Raw genomic sequence first — 15,000 nt, 5'->3', positions numbered from 1 at the left:
TTTCTTTGATCCAAACACTGAAATTTTTCATTGGATTTTGAGAAAAAAGTTGGCTGTTTCTAAGAATAATTTTCTGTCCCAGTATCTCACTTCTCTCCTTTTGAGATTCCAGTTACACTTATGTTACAATGGTTTTATATTGTCCTTCAAACAGCTGAGATATAGTTCATTTATTTCAGTCTCTTTTTTTCTCAGGGATTCAGTTTGGATAGCTTCTATTGCCCTGTCTTTAAACTGACATTTCATCTGCAGTAGCCATTCAACTCTTAACTATCAAGTCAATTTTTTATTTCAGGTATTGTCCTTTTTCAGTTCTAGATTTTCCAGTTAGCAATATTTCACATTTATTTCTATCCTGAGATTCCTTTATCTCTTTAGTTATTATATTTTTCACTTAAAATTCTTCAATAGAGTCTAAGTCTTGTAGGCACTTAGAGTATACAGGGATCTTGATGTGTGGCTAATAGCTAAGAGAGAGATTTTTTTATTCCATATGGCCAGCTGCTCATCATGTCATTCAGTGCACGGGCCATTTTTACCTAGCATCTAATTGTATTAAAAATTTTGAAGTGAGAGTCACATACCATAAAATTAACCATTTCAAAGTGAATAATTCAATGGCATTTAGTAACCCGTGAGATTTTAGCATAATTCTATGCTTTGTATGGAAACAGAAAATACTCTGTATAGCCAAAGCAACCTTAAGCAAAAAAAAAAAAAAAAAAAAAAAAAAAAAAAAAAAAAAAAAAAAAAAAAAAAAAAATTGGGAGGCATCACTTTACTAGATAGACTTCAATCTATACTATAAGGATATAGTAATGAAAACAGCAGCATGGTACTGGCACAAGTACTGAGACATAGACCAATGGATCAGAACAGAGAACTAAGATATAAAACCATCCTCATATTGTTATCTCATCTTTGACAAAGTAAACAAAAACATACACTGGGGAAAAGAATCGTTATTCAATAAATTATGCTGGGAAAATTGGATAGCCACATGCAAAAGACTGAAACAGGATCCACACCTATCACCTCTCACAAATATTAATTCAAGATGGATAACAGACTTAAACCTAAGGCATGAAACTATAAGAATTGTAGAAGAAAATATTGGAAAAACTCCTCTAGATATTGGCCTAGGCAATGAATTTATGAAGAAGACCCCAAAGACAATCACAGCAACAACAAAAATAAATAAATGGGACCTGATTAAATTAAAAAGTTTCTGCACAGCCAAGGAAACAATCAATAGAGTGAATAGACAACCTACAGAATGGGAGAAAATATTTGCATGCTATACATTCAATAAAGGGCTAATAACCAGAATCTGCAAAGAACTCAAGTAAATCAGCAAGAAAAAATCCAACAACCCCATTAAAAAGTGGGCAAAAGATATAAACAGAAACTTTTCAAAACAAGATAGACTAATGGCCAGTAAACATATGAAGAAATACTCAATGTCTCTAATCAGGAAAATGCAATTGAAAACCCAAATGAGATATTACCAAACTCGAAGAATGTCTTTTATCAAAAAGTCCCCAAACAACAGATTCTGGTTTGCATGCAGAGAGAAAGGGACACTTATACAATGTTGGTGGGACTGCAAACTAGTACAACCTCTATGGAAAGTAGTATGGAGATATCTCAAAAAACTAAAAGTAGACCGAACATTTGGTCCTGCAATCCCATTATTGGGAAAAAAAGTTATTCTATCAAAAAGATACCTGCACTCAAATATTTATTACCTCACAATTTACAATCACAAAGATGTAGAATCAATCCAAGTGCCCATCAATACATGAGTGGATTAATAAAATGTGGTATATGTATACCATAGCATAAAAAGAAGTTGTTGCCTTTCAACCTGGATGGAACTGGAGACCATTCTTCTATGTGAAGTATCACAAGAATAGAAAAACAAAGAAATACCACATGTACTCACTATTAAGTTGGAACTAATCAATCAATACTCATGTGCACTCATATGGTAGTAAAACTCAATGGAAATCAAGCAGATGGGAAGAGAGGGGAGGAGATGGGTAAATTCACATGTAATGTGTATAGTGCACACTAGCTGGATGATGGGCACACTTCTAACTTTCACTGTACAAAAGCAATTCATGTAATTGAAATGTTTGTACCCCAGTAATATTCTGAAATAAAAAAATAATGAATAGGAATGTCTTCTAAAATAAAAAAAAAAAAAAGTTTTGTCTATACAGCTCTTCCTGTAGGCATTTTTCTACTGTAGTTTGGAGAAATACATCCACAGAACAAGGTGGATCCAGATTTCTCATCTTGGTCCCCAAGCTCCCTTTGTGATTCTGTACTTTGGCACCTTTCCAATGATCACAGTGAGATATTTTACCTGGTTTATGATGTGCTTATGGTTTTATTTTGTAATGAGCTTGGCCATGGGGAACTCCCAGAGAATAAAGATCTCATTTAAGGGATAAATTGCTTCCTGCTTTAAGGACTCAAGAAAACTTCCCTTCTGCCAGTTTTCTCTTCACTTCACTTCACCTAATTTGTTTGGCAAAAGTTTATGTGCAAATATTATGTCCAAATCACCATGGGGGTGGGGCAGTACACAGTCTGGGAATAATAGAGAATTAATCTAATTGTCGAAGTATTAAAATGGTTATAACCACCTAAGGTGAGAGAATTACTTTCAGTAACTACTGTGACTAAAGATCAAATGACTGATAATTCAACCTCATGAAAGAGAAAATTGTAGCATCAATTTATTTCTGCTGCATCAGTAAAACAAAAAGAAATACCACAGAATGGGATAAGTACACCTTAAAGAGGGTAATTTGGCCCTAAGATGAGTGTAAATACCAGCTTGGAAACCTTAACAGAAGAAATTTTGAGGGACTAGAGAGTCCATCTTTCTAGTGAGTTCTAGAGTCAAAGCTTAATGTCATTAAAATTTTATTCACTGCTTGTATTCCTTTGTACCTGTCCATGGAGATGGAACCTAGGAGAAAGATTAGGCAGAAGTGAAAACAGCCTTATTACAACTTCCCACCCACTGGTTTCAATTCTACTTTTGGAGCTTTCACATAGAAAAATATAATCCCTAGTATTTCAGCCCTGGAATGTTTTAAGTTACTTGGCATGTTCCATTCCCTTCATTTTTTTCTCTCTTCAAAATAAAGGAGGTCCTGGGTATTTTGAGAGAAGTGATCTAGAGGTGTGGAGGAAAAAAACAGTCTCAATTCCTGGCTGTCAGATACATCAAATATGTTGACGTGAAGCACCAGCGTGTTCATATAGTAACCCTATAAGGAAATGGACTTCCTAGTATGTCCCTGGAAAGGATGAATTGCTCCAAATACTCCCCACTATCCTTCAGGGAAAAGTGTAGAGGGCAGAAGAAAGAACCTGCTTTCCAGTTACACCAGCAGCCTGAACTTCTTCCTCAAACCCTCCCTTTTCCTTGCCTTGGTGACCCTGTAATGGATGTGGTTTATAATAGGCGTAATGCCTTAGGTAAAAGTCATTTTGATTAAGCTATAAACCTACCCTCTTGTGAGAAGGAAATAGTCAGACTTTCAAATCCTGTGGAAAGAACAGACCAGAGGGCAAGCCAATTTAGTTTAAATAATTTAGAGACATCCGGTAAGATGATTACCCCCTAAATATTTAAGACCCTGAAGGAACAAATCATTCCCAGTTGTTCAATGTTTTCTCTCCAGGACAATTGCCATCAGGGCAGTTGCTGACTCATCTGTGTTTCTGTTTAAGTCCTTGAGTCTCAGAACTGAGACTCTGGGCATAATTATAAGATTGGAAAACAAGATAGCCAAGATTCTTCTTGTCTCTTGTCTCTACAGACATAGATCTCTTGTCAACAGATAACTGTGTATCTTGTGAGATATAGTATTCTATTATGTAATATGTGTAGGTATCTAGCAAATCCTCTGAATGACAGCCTGAAAATTACCATATGCAATACAATTATTAGTTGGTTACTTAAAATACATTCCAGGTAGGTATGTGATGCCAAGTGTAGGAAAATACAAAGAATTATAAGATACTGTCACTATTTCAAACATGCTCCCTAATCAGTGAATCTGATGAATAATTTGAAATACACGCTAAAAAGGTGATTGGTAGGTTAAGAGAGATGAATTCAGATTAAGCTGAGGCTTGAGTGTGGGTAAGAGCTGGAATGAATAAATGAAGAGAGAAAAATTTCCATGGTGAGGCATGTCAGGGCTAAGAATTGTCATCTACCCTTCTTCCTCTTCAGGGTCCTGACACACAAAGTACACCTGTCTTAGTGCATTTGTGTTGTTCTAAAGGAACACCTGAGGCTGGGTAATTTATAAAGAAAAAAAGTTTATTTGGCTCATGGTCCTACAGGATATACGAAAAGAATGGTGCTGGCATCTGCATCTGGGAAGGGCCTCAATCTGCTTCCACTTATGGCAGCAGGGAAAGGGGAGCCAGTACGTGCGGAGATCACTTTGGCAAGAGAGGAAGCAAGAGAGGAAGGGGAGGTACTAGGCTCTTTTTAACAACCAGCTCTCATGGGAACTAATAGACTGAGAAATTACTCACCTTCTCCCCCCAGGAGGGCATTAATCTATTCACGAGGGATCCACCCCCATGACCCAAACACTTCCCTTTAGGTTCCAATTCCAACACTGGGAATCAAATTTCAATATGAGATGCCGAAGGGTCAAACAAAGCAAACTATAGCAATACCCAGAGAGTGACAATCTAATAAGAAAAAGTTAATACATTTGACAAAGTACCTTGCTCCCCCCAAAGCAGAGTTTTTGATAAAATATGCTTGATACTAATAGTAAAGTGTGCTTCCTACCCTTCAAATTAGAGATAACTGATCTTCCATGCAGATCTGGCCTCACTTCCTACTCAGTGATAATGGAATATAGGGATCCTTCTACACCACCCAGGGTGTTTCCTGCAAGAAAAAGATCACATACCACCCCTGGGTACAAGGCATAGAAGAAGAAACGCAAAGCTGGGTTCCTGGCTATAGACAGAATAGCTATACTCACAAATAAAATATCACTTCTCTTTCCAATGAGAGAGGACTGCAAGAGTATATTGGAGTCAGACTTTAATAAACACTGTAAAGTAACAGGGTATCCACAGTTATTAAAGTGATGGAGATTTTTGTTTCTCCTGTTTTCCCACCATTAAGGTTAAACCATGAAGCCATAGAAAAAGAAAGTACTTACAAGAGGTCAGTGTACAAACTTGAATCTCAAAGCCAACATCCTTGCAACTATAATCTTAAAAACCTAAAATTTTAAAAATCCAAATCTTAAAAATTTAAAAATCTGATATTTCAACCTCATGAAACAGAAAAGAGTAGCATCAGTGCAGTAGAAGCAAACACTACAGAGTGGGAGAGGTATCCCTTAAACAGGGCAGCTTGGTCCACCTATGGTGAGTGTATATACCACCCTGAGAACCCTAATGGAAGAAATTGGGAGGGACTTGAGGCTCCATGATTTGTCTAGTGAGTTCTGGAGCCAAAGCTTGATGTCATTACAAGTTTTAGCTACTGTTTATATCTGTTTGATTGTACCTGTAGAGAAAATAATGTATTTGTTTGTTCATACATTCTTCCTATAGTCATTTGTAAGGAGAACTCAGAATACAAGAAAAGTGACCTCTCAAAGGGAGATGGAAACAGAAGCTCTTGGACAAGGGAAATAAAATTTAAGGAAAATAGAAAAGGGAAGCACAGAGAAGGGAATGGTTGTGTCCTGCTAAATTCCCAAAGTTGAAACCCCAGAGACAGGAAACCTGATGATGATTTTAGAAACAAGCAAACAGGTTAGGGGCCCCCAGAGTACTGGCACTCACTTCTCTCTGTCAGGGGTAGACTGAGTAGCTTTCTATTTCTCTTGTACAGCTCTGTGAACTAACCTGAGCCTATCTATGATTAGAAAGAAATGAATAAGGGAAGAGATGAGGCAGAGAGAAGGTCACATGTATTGCCCCTAGAGTCTCCCTCAGGTCCCTGGATTAGGGATCAGGAAATCCCTGCTTATACCCGGTCAGTACTTGGAAGCTGGCTGAGTCGGCAAATGCAGGCCTGCTATGGGCAACCCTCATGGAGGCACAGCCGAAGCCTTCCTCCCTTCTTTCCTTCCTCACTCTCTTCATTTCTTTCTCTTTTTGTTTTCATCAAAGAGAACCCTGAGATGAAGTGAGGCAAATGACTCTAGAGATTATAAAGCTAATAAAACTTAGACCCAGGAGGCACATGCAAGTGTGTAAAAAATAAAAAGCCCATGCTCTGTTTACCACCTCACGCTGCAGACTGAATAAACAACCAATTATGTATTTTATGTGAATGGGCCAATAGTACTCAAAGGGAAGTGATTTCTGCTCCATGTATAAATGTACTTACCTGCCAGGCTTCTGAGGATCAGCTTCCTCTAGTAGGAAGCATCTCGGACCCCAAAGGAATCCCCAGAATGATATTTCAGTTTTTATGGAGAAAAGGTACAATCACCAAACACAACAAAACCCAAAAATTCTCCATAAGGAACAAGGGGTCTAGAATAATAATCAGAATGGCAGAGTGAGACAGGGAAGTTTTTTTTCAAAAAGTGAATTTTGTCCAGAGAATGTGCTAATGGGCCATGGGGTGTGACTGACCAATAACTGCAATTGACTTGAAAAGACCTAAGGGCCTCACCCTCCAACCCTACAAGAGCCCTAACATACATCTTCTTGACAGAATGGCACAGCCAATTAACTTTCCACTCTGCTCCATGGGATGTGATCACACAACATTCTGTAGAAGGCAGAAAGCCAGCCTTTAATTGTCTACTCTATGTCAGGTAATATACACTACAGCACTTTCATTATTTTAGTTAATCCTCACAACCCCCTTATTAGAATAGGTCCTGCTATTTCTGTTTCACAAATAAGACACAAACTCAAAGATATTGTGATGTGCTCCAAGTTTTACAAGTCACAGCCCAATAGTCAAACCCAAAGTCCTTGAGCACACGAGCACTTATTCTTTTCAGTATTTCCTTGCATCCAATGTCAGGTGTGATCTTTCACATCAAAGGGAGACACTTTTGATTTGCCGTCTGAAGCCATGTTACCTCTTGGTTTGAAAACAGGTGATTTTGAGCCATCTGTCCACACACATTTAGTTGCTCCCTTCCTGTAACCAACAACTTACTATTGTTGAAAAAGCTTAGATAATAATCTGAGCCCCGGGAGAAGAAATTTTCTTTGTACTAGAGTTTTCCAGGAGTTAATTATTCGTGGACCATTTCATGATTTTTACTATATAATCATCCATATAATCATACCAACTATACCAATATTTGTGTATTTTTATTTCTTTATTTTTCACTCAAATTAATATATGTTAAGAGGACAATTTATATTACTATCACAAATAGAATACCAGCATCAAATAATTCATTTCATGTTAATTAAAATCTGAGGTTCCCTTAAAATTATCATCTGTACCTTCAAGAGAATGTTTACCACACTTAAGAAAATACTGCTCTAGGAAAATCTGACCCACATTGGCAACAAATCACAACTTAGCTTAAATCTTACCTTAATGGAACTACTCAGCTGACATATTTCAGTGTTCTAGGATATAATCTTATGTGAGATCTGTGCCATTTTTTAAAGTTTTATTTTGTTTTTAATTGACACATAATAATTGTACATATTTATAGGGCACAGAGTGATGTTTTGATGCATATATACATTGTGTCATAATACAAATATGACACAATGTGGCACTTTTAAATCTCATTTTAGCAATCCCACTACTAGGCACATATCCAAAGGAAAAAAAGACATTCTATAATAAAGACATCTGTACTCAAATGTTTGTGGCAGCATAATTCACAATTGCAAAGATGTGGAAACAACCCAAGTGCCCATCAATACATGAATGGATTAATAAAATGTGGTATATGCATGCCATGGACTACTACTCAACTACAAAAAACAACGGTGAACTAGCACCTCTTACGTTATCCTGGGTGGAGATGGAGCCCATCCTTCCAAGTGAGGTATCACAAGGATGGAAAAACACGCACCACATGTACTCGCCATCAAATTGGTACTAACTGATCAACACTAAGGTTCTCACATGGTAGTAATACTGGGTGCCAGTCGGAGAGGAGTCAGGGGAAGGTAAACTCACTACTAATGGAAGCGGAATGCACTGTATGGGGGAGGAACACGCTTATAGCCCTCCTTGGGCAGGGCAAACCCATTACATGTAACCAAAATGCTTGTACCCCCATAATATCTTGAATAAATAAAAAAATAAAATAAACAAGTTATCTAAAAATAAGTAAATAAATCTCATCTTAGTTTCCAAGGTCATGATAAAATGTATCTTTTTTTTCTGGTATATTTTATTAAGATGTAATTCATGTGTTTAACAATAGACTCATTTAAAGTATATAATTCACACAGCTGTGCAATCACCACTCCAATCAATTTTAGAACATCTTCATCACTCCAAAAAGAAACCTGTACCCTTTAGTCATCCTCATTCTCCCATCCCCTGCAGTCCTAGGCAATTACCAACCGACTTTTTGACTCCACAGATTTGCATATTCCGGATATTTAATATAAATGGAATCATACAACATGTGGCTTCTTATACTTAATGTTTTGAAGGATTATCCATGTTGTAGGATATATCAGTGCTTCATTCCTTTTTATTGCTGAATAATTCCATCCATTGTATGGAAACTTCACATTGTGTTTATCCACTCATCATTTCGTGGAAATTTCACTTGTTTCTGCTATTGGGCTATTATGAACAATGCTGCTATGAATATTGTGTAAAAAATTCTGTGTGTATGTATGTTTTCATTTCTTTTGGGTATATTCCTAGAGTGAAATTGCTGGGATGATGAAGGACTTTAATGGTGCTTGGGGTTCTGCTTTAAATTACCATTTTGACCTTAATTTAATGACTAAAAAAATGATATTTTACCTCTACCCATTCATTGTAAAACTAGCCAAATACATCACACTCCATTTACCACAGAGGGGTCTTCCAAGGCAGAAATGATATCATAATAAGTAGACAGAAACCAAAGAATCTGGGTCTGCTACCAACTAGCTAAATGTTCGTGTGCAAATTACTTCACCTGCTGGCCTCCACTGACCTTGTTTGGAAAATGAAAGGATTAGATTTGTCATTGGCTAACATCCTTCTTCACTTTAATGCTCTGTAATTTTGTAAACATATGTGAAAGCATTTTGACAACTTAAAGGTAGTTTTAAAATATAAGCCATCATTAACACATATTGCCTCCTTGCTGAGAAATGGCTATGTCCTATGGTGAAATAATATCAGCATTCAATCTTCAGGAAAACTATGCCCAAAATAGACCATTTTCTCAATAACAACACCATATTCTCATGCAATTGTCAGGTGCTCATGGGACCTCTCAAAGGATGGAAAGATACATTTATTTTTCCATATATAATGCTATTTTCTTAAACAAAGAAAATACCATGAGAGGAACCTAGTATTCTCCCTATACAATGTATTTGCAGCACTTCCCTGGCAACATAAATGACTTTGGAAAGGAATATTGAGTTATGTTCTTTGGAATAATTAGAGTCACATTGAAATTGTCCCATGGAAAACTGAGTTGGAGGCTTAGAGAAAATAAGCACTCTAGCACAGAAAAATTTAAAAGTTACAATTAACTGTGTGGTAAACACAGAGCATATACTTGGCAAAACATGTCAGTCTGATTAGGCTTGGAAATCCCAGGTAGTTCAGTTTCTTGAGTATTTCCAGGTCACATAGGAAGCACATTGAGGTACACTACCTATTGCTATATATTAATAACAACATTCCCAATTTAAAACTATCTATTATTATCCCTCATGGTTCTGGGGTTAACTGGACTCAGCTGGATGGTTCCAACTTGGGGTTCCCCATGAGGTTGCACTCAGATATCTGGTGTTGGAGTTATCAGAATGTCAGACTCAGTTGTCTACCAGATATCACCCTCTTCCATTTCTCATTCATCTTTGTGAGTTCTTTTTCCTCTCTTTGGCCTATAAGTATTGATGAACATGATTTTAAATACATATCTATATTTATTTATTTTCTTCTAATCAAACATGAAGGTTTTGGATCAGAGGCATAGTATTATTACTTTACAACAACAACTATGTTGGTTCCCCGTACCCTACTCTCTCTCTTCAGAGTGGTGTGATGGGAGCCAGATATCACCCTGCATATACAAATGTGGCTCCCCCCTGGCTTGGCACTGTAGGAGAGGAATCCTGAAATTATGAATCTGGGAGCTTCCATAGAAACTGCCATGTAGCTATTCCTTTCCCTTCCAGAGAGAGGGATAAAAATTTGCTCCCTAAATGTTTTCAATTTTTGGAATTATAAACATATAGCCCCGTGGATTTTATCCTCATTTGAAATATAAAGACACAGCTACTAGAGACAAATCTCTTAATATCTCTGGAGGTCTCCATCCAATCACCCTTTAATATGTAGTATTTGTTCTTTTACTTAGTTTTCTTTATTCTGGCTATAATTATGTAAAAATGTAAAAAGATTTTCTCTAGTTTCCACATTAATGTGCCCAAAGGTTATGTCCTCAGCCCACTGGTCCTCTTATGCTACAAAGCATGTCAAGTGCTTTCATCCACCAAATACTACATGGATGCTATGAATCCTCAGTCTCTCCCTCAGCTCAAATTGTCCCTTCAGCTTCAGATTTCCAATCTAAATTTCCAGTTGACATTTCTATGAAGATCCATTGCCAGCATCTTCTAAAATAAACCATTCACCTTCCCTTCCTGAACCATTTATCCTCATTGTTAGATACGTATATATTGGGATGCTAGATTCAAGAAGTGAAGAGCCTGATAATCACCATTGTATCCTTCCTTTCTTTTAACAAATATCTCCTGAGCACCTACTATGTGCAAGGCACAAAGAAGCTAACAGTCAATAAAGCAATCAAATTCTCTTCTCAGAGGAGCTTATAGACAGACAATAGGCAAATGATTATATGACAGGTGGAAGTAAATGTTGTAAAAAAAATTAAAAATTAAGAGATCCAGGTATTTCCATTACCTTTATCACCAGATGGGGTCATATTGGAAAATATCAGCTTTGATCTCTGACACAAACTTTGACATCTGAAACAGAATATCTGAGTCACAGAGAAAAAAAAATAGATCATTTCAGTTCAGCAGAACTAAGTAAACCTTTCTAAAAAATATGATTCTTACCTAAATATAAAGCAAAACAGAGATGTTTGTGTTTTGACAGAGCTGGGGCCTGACTACACCTCTTTCCCCTATCCACGGCACAACCCCAGAGGAGACTAGCCATTGCATCCTTGAATCCTTGAGAGTCAATGTAGTAGAAGAAGCTGAAGAGATAGGAAAAGATGTGAGAACAGAGTAGTTTGGGAGTTACGGTATCTCATGCAATTCCTTTGGAGAAGTAAGAATTACAGCTTGCTTCATACTGTGCTGAAAGAGAAGATTTCACCTCATTTGAGCCAGGATTAACCACATATATCCCCTACATAAGAAATTTGACTGGGTCTATGCATAACAGCATCCCCCCTAGCCCCAGGCCCACTGATGTTAATATGTGAATTGCAAATTTATGGAACTATCCAAGAATCAAGTCAAAACCATGACAAAGGTGAGACAGATAATAAACATGATGGACATACAATGGAGATGTATCCTGTGGGTAATTGATGGTACTAGAGGCAAATCTGAGCAAATGGGATAAAAACAATGATCAAAGGTGAAAGAGAAGATGAACTGAAAAATGAGCTGAACTCACAAAGTTTTTGCATACCAGGTAAGATTCATGAAAAGACACCAACATGTAGATCTATTCTGGCTAAAATAGTTTAATTTCAAGTATGAAGAAAGCAGTGAACACTTTTTCCCCCTTACACATAGACCCCGAATATTAAAATTCTTCACCTACAGTCTGGCCCTAAGTATGTGATGTTCATATATAACCTAGGAGGAGACATTTGATTTGGAAGTACGCTAGGCAGGAGTGTACATGCACTAATCTTTGGGAATGGATGAACAGTGCAGGACAGGAGATAGTTAATACAATGTATTAATACAGCAGAAGAAATAAGTTCATGAGGGAAATTGCTTCCTGAGGAACACAGCATGAACCAAAAGGCAAGAAGGCTGAAAAATCCTCAGTAATGGATCTTTTTACCCCCTCTTTTCTACACAACCAACAATCTCTTTGTAATGGAATGCAAACATTTTAAAAAATATGGCTGGGAAATAAAGAAAAAGAAGAATCATAAAATACTTGTAGAAGAACAAAGTTGGATTTGAATAGGACAGTGTAAAGCTTTTTTCTAAATTCTTCTTCTCTTGTCCTTGACAAGTCTTTATAAGCTGCAGTACTGTGGCCATTTTCCATTTCCCTATTATTTCTTTTTACAAGCTAATTCCTAGATAAATCTCTCTAGCTGAGATGGCAGAACTGGATATTTTATTTTTAATATTCAGATAGATACTATCTCTAATAACATTAAATGCAATAATGACCATAATTAAGTACCATCAAGATTTGGAAAGAAAAATTAGTGCTTCAAGTGGACAGTCTCATACTTTGTCATAATTCCTCGTCAAAATAAATCATTTTTTCAATATACTTGCTTTTGTAGCATTTAAAAATCTTTCATGCTGAGATCTATTTTCTGGATTGAGATTTCTTTCTCCTAGAATCTGAACATCAATAGTTTCTGACATTTTCTTTAAAATGCTGAAGAATCTTGGAGTCTAATCTCCTTTACTGCTTCTTGAATTTGATTCTGCACACTCTGAGAACTGTACATGAGATAAAGGAAAGTTTTGATCAGAAACCCTCTCTATCGTGAAAAGTAATTTCCATAAACAGTTTCAATTCATGTACTTAATTGACATGAAGCAGAAGAAAAATAAAGTCTGTTGACAAGTTAAAAAAAATTTAGTCAGCCATGTTGGCAATATGTGGTCAAGATTTTGTTTTCCTTATAAAAATGACTCTTTTCTTTAAGAACAATATGCCATGAGATTTATGCAATGGAGATTTCTGGCTTGGGGAAATTGATACAAGAAAATTTTTTACAGAGATGTGCTTATCCATGTAAAGTTGTCTCTTAAAGAATAGGATTGCAGGGAGAGAATAGCATGCGGACACAACACTGCAAAAGCATTTTATTTCAGGGAGATCAAAATGTTTCTATGAAGATGCATCTTCTCTAAGAATGTAATTGCTTAGTCTTAAATTCAGAACCACCAAAAAAAAAAAAAAAAACCATGATGGAGGAAATAGAGGAATCCAAAATAAACAGATTAAGTAAAAATTGACAGGACAAGCAAACTTTCCACAGCAAAATTGTAAGGTATATTTTTCTTTCGTTTTTCACTAGATCTGATTTCTCAGAGTTCAGATGTCTCCTCTCATATGGAGAATTCAACTTTTCTATTTAGAAGTGGTTTTACTGTAGTAAACTACTTAGGAGCCTGGACTCAGCAATCACTGGTGTTGACCTACAGCAGAGATCAAGTAGGAAATCTACACTTTCATCCCCACCTGGCAATAATGAGGTACCCCTCCCCCTACTGGGGTGGAGTCACAAAAGGCTAGTGGAGAAATAAGACTTTTATAATTACCTAGTAGTAATGAGATCACCTCCACTGCATTGTCAGTAGAAACTACATGGGTTGTTGAAATTCCTACCCCAACCCAGTGGTAAAAAGACCATCTAAGTGTCAACAAAGACTAAGGAACCTGGATTTCCACAGCCATCTGACAGTAATGATTAAGGACCCTCCTTTCTCGAGTGGTGTCAGAGAAATCCAGCTAAAATAGTAGGCTTAAATAAGATCTAGAGCCATAACTTAACACAAAAAAATTCCAGGTTTCAATAAAAAATGATTCATCATAAGAAAATTAGGAGGATCTCACACAAAATCAAAAGAGACAAACAGTAGGTTACAATACCAGGATGGCAGGGATGTTAGAATGATCTAGCAAAGATTTTAAAGCAGCTACCAAAAGTAGGGAGGAGAGAGGCAAGATGGCTGACCAGAGACACGAGCAGCTAGAGTATCTCAGTAAGAAGTTTTAGGTGAAAGAGAAAAAATGAACAGACAAACAGAGATCAGCTATGGGTCTGAGGGAAGGATACCAGAACCTCCAGGAGACTCCACAGGAAGAAGCTGCAGAGAAGAGCAGGAGACGAGCAAGGTATCGGCAGAGATCAACCCCTGAGAGGCTTAGAGCCCAGTGAGAAGAGCAAGTGGGTGGTTTCTCCTTCCCTCGCATCTGACAGTTGGTGGATTCTCGAGCTGCTAGAGAGACTTTCTGCCCACACAAGCCCAGAGGCTGCTGCCACCAGTGAGCTGGGTGCTTCTTATGGACAGGGCACCAGGCTCCCAGCCCCCCTGGGCTACCTCCCGTCTCCACAGACCTGAGCTGGCCCAGCAGGAACCATATTGCTTCTCTACCTACCATGTGCCTTTGTCCTCCCCAAGGGGCATCAACTCCTCAGATTTTGCCTTGCCTATTCCCACACAGACATTTCCCAAGTCTGGTCCAGACTACAGGAGCCATAGGGGTCCAGCGGGTCCCAAGTGATCTGCATGACTCCAGTTCCTGGACATTTCTGGGTGGGCAGCCTCCCAGAGTGAGAGATAGACATGACCAGAGTGCTAGCTTTCCTCCAGCCAGACTCTTTTCCTCCCATTTCCCTCCCTCACCCACGCTACCAAGAGAGACAATTGAACCACCACACTGAGGCTTCTACAGAGAGTAGAGGTCAGACCTTTCCTCTTGAGGTCCTGCAGCGGACTGAGGGGTGCTTGGACTGTGAGCTTCCTCACCCCATGACTCCTGCAGAGTGGGGCACACCCCAAGGCAGAGGGACATTGAACCTGCTTGGGCACCCCATGGGCAACCTGGTACCAGCGTGCTTCTCC

This window comes from Eulemur rufifrons, chromosome 19 (genome assembly GCF_041146395.1).
Source record: "Eulemur rufifrons isolate Redbay chromosome 19, OSU_ERuf_1, whole genome shotgun sequence".
NCBI lineage: Eukaryota > Metazoa > Chordata > Mammalia > Primates > Lemuridae > Eulemur > Eulemur rufifrons.
Note: the sequence above shows the minus strand (reverse complement) of the source record.